At 46.0% G+C, this 9,380-nt stretch overlaps 1 long non-coding RNA gene across 1 annotated transcript in view; it reads right to left on the reverse strand.

Annotated features, from left to right (window-relative positions):
- The window catches only part of LOC142007147 (uncharacterized), a 38,216-nt gene extending 35,069 nt beyond the window's left edge, over positions 1–3,147 (reverse strand). The window contains exon 1 of the long non-coding RNA XR_012643896.1: positions 3,021–3,147. This is a non-coding gene — a long non-coding RNA (uncharacterized LOC142007147). The remainder of the gene's footprint in view (positions 1–3,020) is intronic.
- Between the last annotated feature and the right edge of the window lie 6,233 nt (positions 3,148–9,380).

A 9,380-nucleotide genomic window follows, 5' to 3' on the forward strand; every position in this document is an offset into this window, starting at 1 on the left:
GTGCATAGAGTATGCAATGGATGAGCAATACGAGCTCATTAGCACGGCCTTATCAAATTCATGGCAGCGAAAAATGCATCACAGACCTTGAAATTTGGTTTCCCCACATGAAATTAGGTCTGTTGTGTGCTTTTATCCTGTGTTAGAGATTTCATGAGGGAGAACCCAAAAGTGAGTTCCAGGAGAGTTACAAGGTTGTTTTAGCAATATTGTTGCCCTTACTTCTACGCTGCTTTCAGAGCTAGGCCGCCAGAGATAGTTGGTTGATGGGTGGGTGCACAGATCTGAAGGCAGCACAGATGTAAAGGTGGCAATATTGCAACCATCTTTACCATAACCTTGCAATTTTCCCTCCATAACTGGATCAGGACCCCTTCAATTATAACACCATGACATCTATTTTGTCAAAAATGATGTGTCTGCAAAAATGATGTGTCTGCAAAACGTTTTGTGTTTGACAACTCTGCATCTTCAGTCCGGCGCAGCGTTCTGGTAGCAAATAAGTGATTTGGTTTTCAAAAGGGCAGAGCGGTCAGTAGCTCGCATTTAGTTCAGCGAAACAGCTCCTGGCTCAGCACTTCTAAAAATGAAGCCATTATTTAAATGCCTAAATAAACATATTGGAGATTACTCTGTGCCATTGATGTTGATATCTATTTTTAGTAACTGCATACTCTTCATATATGAACATTCCCAGGGGGAGTCTATAGACAGTAGACTCTGGAATGAAGATTTTCTTTCCCCTGTCATTTGAAATAGTGACTACTGTAATGTTAATAGCGGTAGCAGGCAGCTTTGAGACAAGCCAGCTCCCCCCCAGCACTTCCATTTAAGCCTCTCTTTTATTCAGGATTTTATTTCATCTTCCATCCTTCTCCACATTCCATTACGTTCCAATCAGTGGGTTTAAATACCATGGCAATAGTATGATTTTCTTTTAATCCAGGATGCCCTGTAGATTTCTTTACAGTTTCAGTCTTCTTGTTTACATGGAAAGGTTTATTAGTACTACCAAAATTATGCTACCCACTGACTGGAATGTAGTGGGATGTGGAACCTTTCTTTTCACCCCTATTCTTTATCTGTACTTTAAACAGCTTGCAGCAGGATGAGTGCAAAAAAGATGATGGCACCAGGATCAGCCTTAGAAACATCCACCCACCAGATGAATCAGTGCAAAACAAGGATAACTGAAGCTTAATCCTTGCTTGCCACCCACTCATCCACCAGCTGTGATTGGGTGCATCCAGTGGCTGAAGATGTGGGTCAGTGTGCAAGACTGGTGATCAGGCAAAGCTGCAGATTATGGGGCTGGCCACTCCCCCCGCTGGTCTGTTAATGCAGTCCCTGCTATGTGCCACTTCTTGGCCAACAACCCCCTTCACCTCCCCCCCTGTTTTCAGCCAGCGCTGGCTGCTTGTTGCCATGGCTGGTGAATGCCGACAGGTGGTGCCCAGTGATGTGGCACCTCTGCTGTACACCCATCAGCCCTTTTTATGCACTGTGCTCTCCCTGCCACACCCTTTCACTCTGTCCCACACCCCACTGCTCCTCCATATCCTTCCCCACAGGCTGCATTTCACTCCTGGTGTTGTGCGGAGAACCAGCCCCTGGTGAGATCATTCAGCTCACCAAAGGCCAGGCTGGTAAGCTCCTTCCTTCCCCCATGACCCCAGGCTGGGCTGGCACCTAGGGAATACTGAAGCCCTCTGGCTCAGGTTACTGGCCAGGAGGAGCCAAGTCCTGCTTGTGTCAAAGCTCTGCACAGTGCTAGCATGGAGAAGCTTCTTCACCCCCAGCTAAGCTCTGGATTTTTCCAGCCTGTTGGCACCCTTGCCCTGCAGGTGCCCAGACAAGGGCACTTAACATCTTCTACACATGTTGTCCCACAGCCTAGGTCCTGCCCCCATGGAGTGTCAGGTTGCTCTGTCCCCTAAGTACCCTCCTCTGCTGAGATCCCTTGAGGCTAAGGTCAGCCATGACCCTGACCCTGGTGCTCAATGCATCCTTAACATGCTGCATCCTAAAATGGGTACGTTTGGCTGCAAGATTTATTACTAGGGGAGAGGGAGAGAGGATCTTCACTCCCAGGTTTAGACTAGAGCACTTCTGACTGAGCAGAATTAAGTAAAATCTCTGGAATTGAGCCTCTAGTATTTAGATGTGTCTGTAATTTATGTAGCTTTAAGAAATTACATAATTCGTACATTACACTGCATAAAAGCAGTTTCAACCAGTGCCAGCTATAACACCATTCAGCAATACTTCACTGACATCAGAAACTATGTAAATACAGCCACAGTGTATAAACAGAGAGAAATCAGAGCCTCTGTCAGAGGAAGATGCAGTACATCTGTTATTTACCAAAGTCAGAGATTTAAAAAAGTTCTAGGTGTTTAACTCTGTAACCATTTGTCATTTGTTTATTCCTGATCTGGTGGCAGGTCTCTACATAGAGTGTTGCTAGTCACACTCTGCATTATTTGGATCTGAAGGAGTGGGTCAGTCTCATGAAAGCTTATCACCTAATAAATCATTTTATTAGTCTTTAAAGTGCTCCAGAACTGCCTTTTTTTTTTTTTTTTGTGGTTTGTGAAGATACAGACTGACGCGGCATCCAGTCAAAGTACTGCTATGGTTCAGCTGGCACACTCTGCAAATTCTGGGTATGCAAGTGCAGTTTGCAAAACTACCTTAGCTCGGGAGACCATGCTGGCTACAACGATCTTGTGGCCCACTGAGATGAAGCGGGGGGGCTCTCAGGACGCCCACTCACTAGCTTAGGTTGCCTATTACTAGTCTAGCTCCTCATGTCAGGGGTAAACAACAGTCTATAAAGACCATGCTCTGTGTTGGCTATAAGAGGTATGAGAGGGAAGGGATGGCAGGGGAGGACCTAGGCCCATCCATTACTGAGAGTTCTGGTCCAGGACCCTTCTTGCAGCACCCTTGTCTTGCCCTCCTTCACTGCCCTCAACTGCCTCCCATTCCTTGCACTACCTCCCCTGTGAGTCTCCCACCTTCTTGGTCCGTTCATCAAGGCCAGAACCTGGCAGCGATCAGTCCAGAGCCTCTGCCTCTCTCTTGCAACTCAATAGGCACCCCACCCTGCCTGGTAAGGACCAAACTGTTCACTGCTCTGCTGAGCAGCTCCTTATAAACAGGGTTGCCTCAGCAAGCCACATACTGATTGGCTCCCTATAAGCCCTCTTCTGATTGGCTATGGATCTGCACAGCCCCTTTCCCCCCATCTTGCTTTAACCCCTTCCTTGATGGAATGGGGCAGCCGCCCCACTACAGGACTGCAAGGGTCATCTAGTCTAACCCCTGTGTTGACAGTGAATGATTTTAGAAAGATTACCCCATCTCTTTCTTTGCTCTCATAAACACAATTGAGACACACCCCTTTCTTCTCCCTCACCCACCACGACTTGAGCCAGCATAAAAAATTAAATTATGAGAATGAAACCCAGCTACGCTAAAAGCATAAGCAAACAGTATGATATCTGAGTGCTAATCTGTTTTCTTAAGCTAGACAAATGTGTCTCACTACACAGAGCTTCTTTCATCCCAAATATTAGTGTCCAAATGCTCCATTAATCAAATAAGAAAAACAAAGAATAGGGTCCTGAGAGCATTCATTATAGTTTCCTGTCTTCTCTAGTCTGCAAAATCTTTCCAGTTCTATGGGCTGCTTTCTGGGACAGACAGAAATAATATTATATTATGCTTGCTGCTAGCTGCATGCTACCAGGAAGTAAGATAAATTCAGTGCATATAGTAATTTGAGTGAAAATTTCATGGTCAGTTAAACACCAGTGAACAAGGGAAAAACTTTCACTTTAAGGTAGCGCCGTATATTGCTAGACAGAGTTGATATGTACAGGTTGAACCTCCCTGGCCTGGCATCGTTGGGCCCTCATTGGTCTGAACAAGAGAATTTTCCAGACCGGGGATGTCCCCTGACACCTGTCCCCAAGTGCCTGTTGCAGCACACTTCTTCTGCTCCTGCCCCTGCACTGGACTTCTTGTTCAGCCGCTACATTGTCCTGGATGGTCCAGGTTCTGGTTCCTATCCTGGGCTGCTATGGGGCTCCAGCTCTGGCCTCACACTGCTGTGTGGCTGCCAGGGGGCTCCAGTCCCAACTCCAGGAGGCTGCTGCGGGCCTCTGGCCCTGGCCCTGTGCTCCCTGGAGCTGCTGTGGGGCTCTGTCCACAGCCCACTGGAAGAGACTGTGGCCCTGGCCAGGCACTGCTGTGGGCTGCCACAGGGCTCAGTCTCCTGTCCCATGCTGATCGCAGCTGGGCTGCCCACCTTTGGCACTATTGCAGGCATCCACATAATTACAGACAACGTGGCAGTGGCAGCATTAGCGCGGGCAGAACATGTAGAGATTTTGAAGAAAGTGATGCAAGTGCTCAAGTAGAGAATACAAAGTTCAACACAGTTAAAACTGAGTTCATGGGGGGGAAAGTGAAATGCATGAGACACTTTTGCTCACCACACAGAATCAGGTCAGATGCCACAGAGGTCAAAGTCATAGTTAATATGAAACATCCATAGGGCAAAAAGACTTTACAGAGGGTCCTGTGGATGATTAGACTCATTGTACAGTACATCCTAGGTGAAGCGGTTTTGATTGCTTCACTCAAACAATTGCTACATGGGATGATAACATAGCGGTGGTCACAGGACCGTGACAAAGACAGCACTCTGAAATGCACCAGTACTCAGAGGCTGTAATCCCTACAAGCTAGTCACTATTCTAGCAGGTGCACCTAAAGGTGGTTTAGGAGCTTGTCTACCGCAAACAACACAGAGAGTCCATGTCCCAGAAAGGTCACTATATTCAACATATGAACAAACAAATTAAGGTGGGTAGGGTTGGGAGGAGAAGGTTAACAGCAGAAAAGATGCATGTCCATAAATTAGTAGTGAAAGATCCCAATAGTCACAAATAGTCACGTCATACAATTCAGTACGACTTTCTAGTGACTGTCTAGTGACATTATGATTTAATATATTTCTGTTTCTTAGAACTAATCAAAAACAGAGGAGAGAAATAAAATATTTTTATGACCTCCCCTTTTTTGGTTAAAATCGTAATGAAAATTTGTTAACTTTGAATTTTGAACAAGCACGACTAGAGAAAAGTAGAAATAGTCAAAAATTTCGAAATGCCAATGAGTTTTTTTAACCAGATCTTGTGAAATACAACAAAACACAATGTTAATGATATAAAACAAATGTGTAGTTTTATATCATTAACATTGTGTTTTGTTGTGTTTCACAAGATCTGGTTAAAAAAATATGTTAATTAATGTTTCCTCTAAGGATCTCAAAACAGTTTCACAAACATTAATTAACATCTTTACAATATCCCCATGAGATAGGCAAAAATAGTTTAAAATCATTTCACATTCTATATCGTTAAATGGAACCATTTCTGGATGGAACAGAGAAACCTTTTTTCACATCATTCAGCTGCAAAATGACTCCCAACATCATATTGAAACATTGATTCAAAGTGAGGGAGTGCCACTTACTGAATTACCAGCACTACCTGCTGTGTGCATACAAGTTCCTTGGAGTTCACCTATCCAGTCACCTTGCTTTGCATGAGAAAATTCTAATGGATCACAGCCCAACATGTTGCATGTAACCAATAAGCTTACCATATCCTTTATTGGGAAATGTGGTTCTAGTTATGATAAAACACCTCTATTTCCAGGATTTATAGCTTAAATGAGAATACACTCGTCCCTCGTTAAGCGAGTACTTCACTTACAAGTACTTGCTTAAATGAGGGACATATTTACTTACTTTAGTTCACTCTACAAGTGAACTCCACCCCCCACTAATACAAGACTAATCTCTTCCCCATGGCTCTCACCTGCCCTAGTCTGACCCGCCTGCCAGCCCTGCAGCCCCTACCCGGGGCAGCCTGACCCCCCACCTGCACCGGCCCCGCAGCAGCCTGACCACCCCCTACCCACCTTCGGCCCTGCATTAGCCTGACACTGCCCCCTCGCTGACCCCACAGACTGGCCCTATGGCAGCCTGACCCCCACCTCCCCTCCCTGCCAGCCTGGTAGACCTAACCCGCCACAGCCTGATCCTCCCCCAACCCGCCAGACCACACACCCAACCTTCAGCAGCCTGAACCCCGCACCTGTCTCACGGACCCAACAGGCCACCAGGTTTTAACCCTCCCTCCCATTTGTGGCCCTAAACTGCTCCCAGCCTTTAACCTTTTCCAGCCCCCAAACCCAAGGGTCACTTTCCTTCCAAAAGCAGCGCCACCTGCTGCCACTCCCTTGCTGAGCTCTAGGAACCAATCAGACACTTTTACTTGTATTTTGATGAGATTTTAGTGTCCCTCTTATGAGTTTTCGCCTACGAGCACAAAGTTGGCGAAATTGTGCTCGTAGAATGAGGGATGAGTGTAGTGCTAATGTCTCCACTAAAATTGCTTTCATTACCTGACTTCAGCCCATTCTTTAAAATGTGCAGAGCCTTCATTTGATCATTACCATGGGGCAAAGAGGGGATGGAATATATTATACTGGAGAAAGCATGCTCTTGAAATTCCAGTCAATGGCAGCTGACTTTACATCTGTGAAAGCACCAAAGTGGTGGCTTGTCGAACAGATGAACTCGATTGATCGCTTCTCCACCTTCAGTGGAGATAGCTAAATTTGGCAGTTTGAATTCCAGCTGTATGTGAAATGGAGATAATTTTTTCATGCATTACTTCTTGGGGCATAAGGGCAATTGGGGACAAACAGGGTGAATGAAATAAAGTGAGACTTTGCTTTGCTCCAATTACGTGTAAAACATGGGTTTTAGAAAACATTCAGTTTTAATATTATTATCACGTCATTGGTCTATGAATATTGCTTACACTGGTGAAACTAAACAGGTATCAGTACCAATGGAAAATTTTGCAGTTTACTGATAGGCTCAAAACTTCAAAATGGAGTTCTATTGTGAAAGCTGGTTTCAGTAGAAGATGGTGAAGTTGAGGACATTGTCCAAGCTCTTTATACTGGAATGGATTTCATGCTCAACAATATATCATATATGCATGACTAAACTATTCAGAGACATGAATTTGAAGTTAATGCACTGAACAAGTTTGTGTATTGGTACTACAAATACATACATCTAACACTGTTCTTTGTAGTGGACGTAGTTTCCTCTAAGCTGCATGGCTGTGCAGACTCCCCTGACCCTATGCAGGAGGTATTGAGCTGCATGCAGGGACTCAGGGATGCAGTGGGGAGAGATTGCTCTCCCCAAGCCCTGAAGTGGCTGCGGCTGGTACAAGGTAGCCCTTCCCCACCAGCTCCAGCAGGGAGCAGCCTCAGCCAGGTGAGGGGAGCCCATCTCTGCTGGCCACAGCATACAGCCACACAGCTAAGCCTGATCTCCAAAACCCTGCTCCATCTTGAGCTCCCCTGCACTCCTGAGCACCCTCCTGTACTCCAAAGTCCACACCCCACCCTGTATCCCTTCCTGTGCCCCAAACCCCAGCCCAGAGCCTCTCCCTAAACCTGGAGCTGCTTTCTGACCCCCTACTCTTCACACCCAGTCCCTTCCCAGAGCCTGCACTGAACCCAGAGCCCTTGCATTCCAATCCTCTTTCCCAGCCCTGAGCCCCTCAACCCCATCCCTACCTTAGAGTCTGCCCCTTCCTTCCCCCCCAGCTGGAGCCCCAGCACTCCTCATCCCAACCCTCTGCCCCATAGGGCAGACCTGCCTTCAGCTGGTCGGGCTTGATTGACTTCAGCTGAATTACCATAATCCTGGCAGTGTTCATCACAGTGTCCGGCTGTTGAAGACTAAATAGGGTGACCACACTGCCCTATTGCATATATGGGACACTGGCCTCCAGGGATAGGGGGTCTGCTGTCCTATGTCAGGGCTTCTTGGCAATGGGGGCTGCTGCCTCATGGTGAGGCAGTGGGGATGGGAGCTCTGCAGCCTCCCAATGGGGAGATGCCAGGGATGGGGGCTCCACAGCCTCCTGATGAAGGGGAGCAGAGGATGGGGGTTTCACAACCTCCTTGTCAGGGAGAGGGATTGCTGAGAATAGGGGCTCCACAGCCTCCCAGCAGAAAGTCCTAGGGAATATGGCAGCTGCCCCACAGAAGGGGTTCCTGGGAGCAGAGGCTGCCTGTCTGAGATGCAGGATGCTGGGGAATGAGGCAGCCACCTTGCAGTGGAGCTGCTGCCCTGAGACCCTGGGTGCTGGGGAACAGGAGACCCACAAAATATACAATTTGCAATTTACCCATGTTCTTAAATAAGGTACTGTCCCATAAAAATGGGGCAGATGGTTGGTCACCCGGTCTCTAAAATTCTGACTGATTTTCCATGTGCACTGTTCTGTGCAAGGAGTTGACACACAAAACATCAGAATGGCCACCCTGGGTCAGAGCAATTGTCCAGCTAGCCCAGTATCCCTTCTGCTGACAGTAGCCAGGTGGGTCAGAATAGGGCAATTATTGAGTGATCCAGCCTTTGTTGTTCTTTCCCAGCATCTGGCAGTTAGAGATCTAACTGAAAAATCTGCATGCATCAAATGGCTCGCAATGTTCAGAGACTCTTGTACGTGCTGTGAAAATTAGATCGTTACTAAAAACTTGCTTTTAAACCCTAACTCAGTCATCTATTTTATTTCAGGCAGAGGTTAACACAGATTTATGATGGACATTAACAAGTTATGATATAGGCCCCGTGGTCATTTTTATGTACAAACTGTTTTGATCCATCATTTTTGGGTTATTTTTGTCACCCACAGCGGGGCATGGGAAGGAATGTGCAGAGCTTGGAACCTTCACTGTAAACAAAACAACACACAAAGGATTTTCTGTGGTATTTGTAAAGACACTGAATGCAGTACTATGAAATACAGCAGTCACTATTTTCTGCAAAACATTACATGTACATCATTTATATTTCATGAGATATTTTTCCCCCTGAGGAGGCACTGTTAAAGGGAAGAGTGAATTCTATTAAATATTTAAGATTCCAACATTTTACAAAATTATTAGGGATACAGGAACAGTAACTGGATGCTTGTTATTGCTTAAGTTACTCTTTAGCTACTTAGATTTAGGTCAAGTGGCATTTGGAAGACAGTTGGTAAGCAAGTGGTGAGACCTTGAATTAGCAAATGACAAATGCAACTCTTTTCACTTAAATGAAATCCTGTACCACCAGCTGTCTACCACCCTGTGACTGAGAGTCTTGATTGGGACTTTCAAATAAACCCTTTCAAGGGAATTAAGTGCCTACTTCCTATTAAATTTCAATGATAATTGAGTTCCTGACTCCTTTAGGCTTCTTGCAAAACCCCAGCCCAACTATTATA

Source organism: Carettochelys insculpta, chromosome 1, assembly GCF_033958435.1.
Source record: "Carettochelys insculpta isolate YL-2023 chromosome 1, ASM3395843v1, whole genome shotgun sequence".
Classification (NCBI taxonomy): domain Eukaryota; kingdom Metazoa; phylum Chordata; order Testudines; family Carettochelyidae; genus Carettochelys; species Carettochelys insculpta.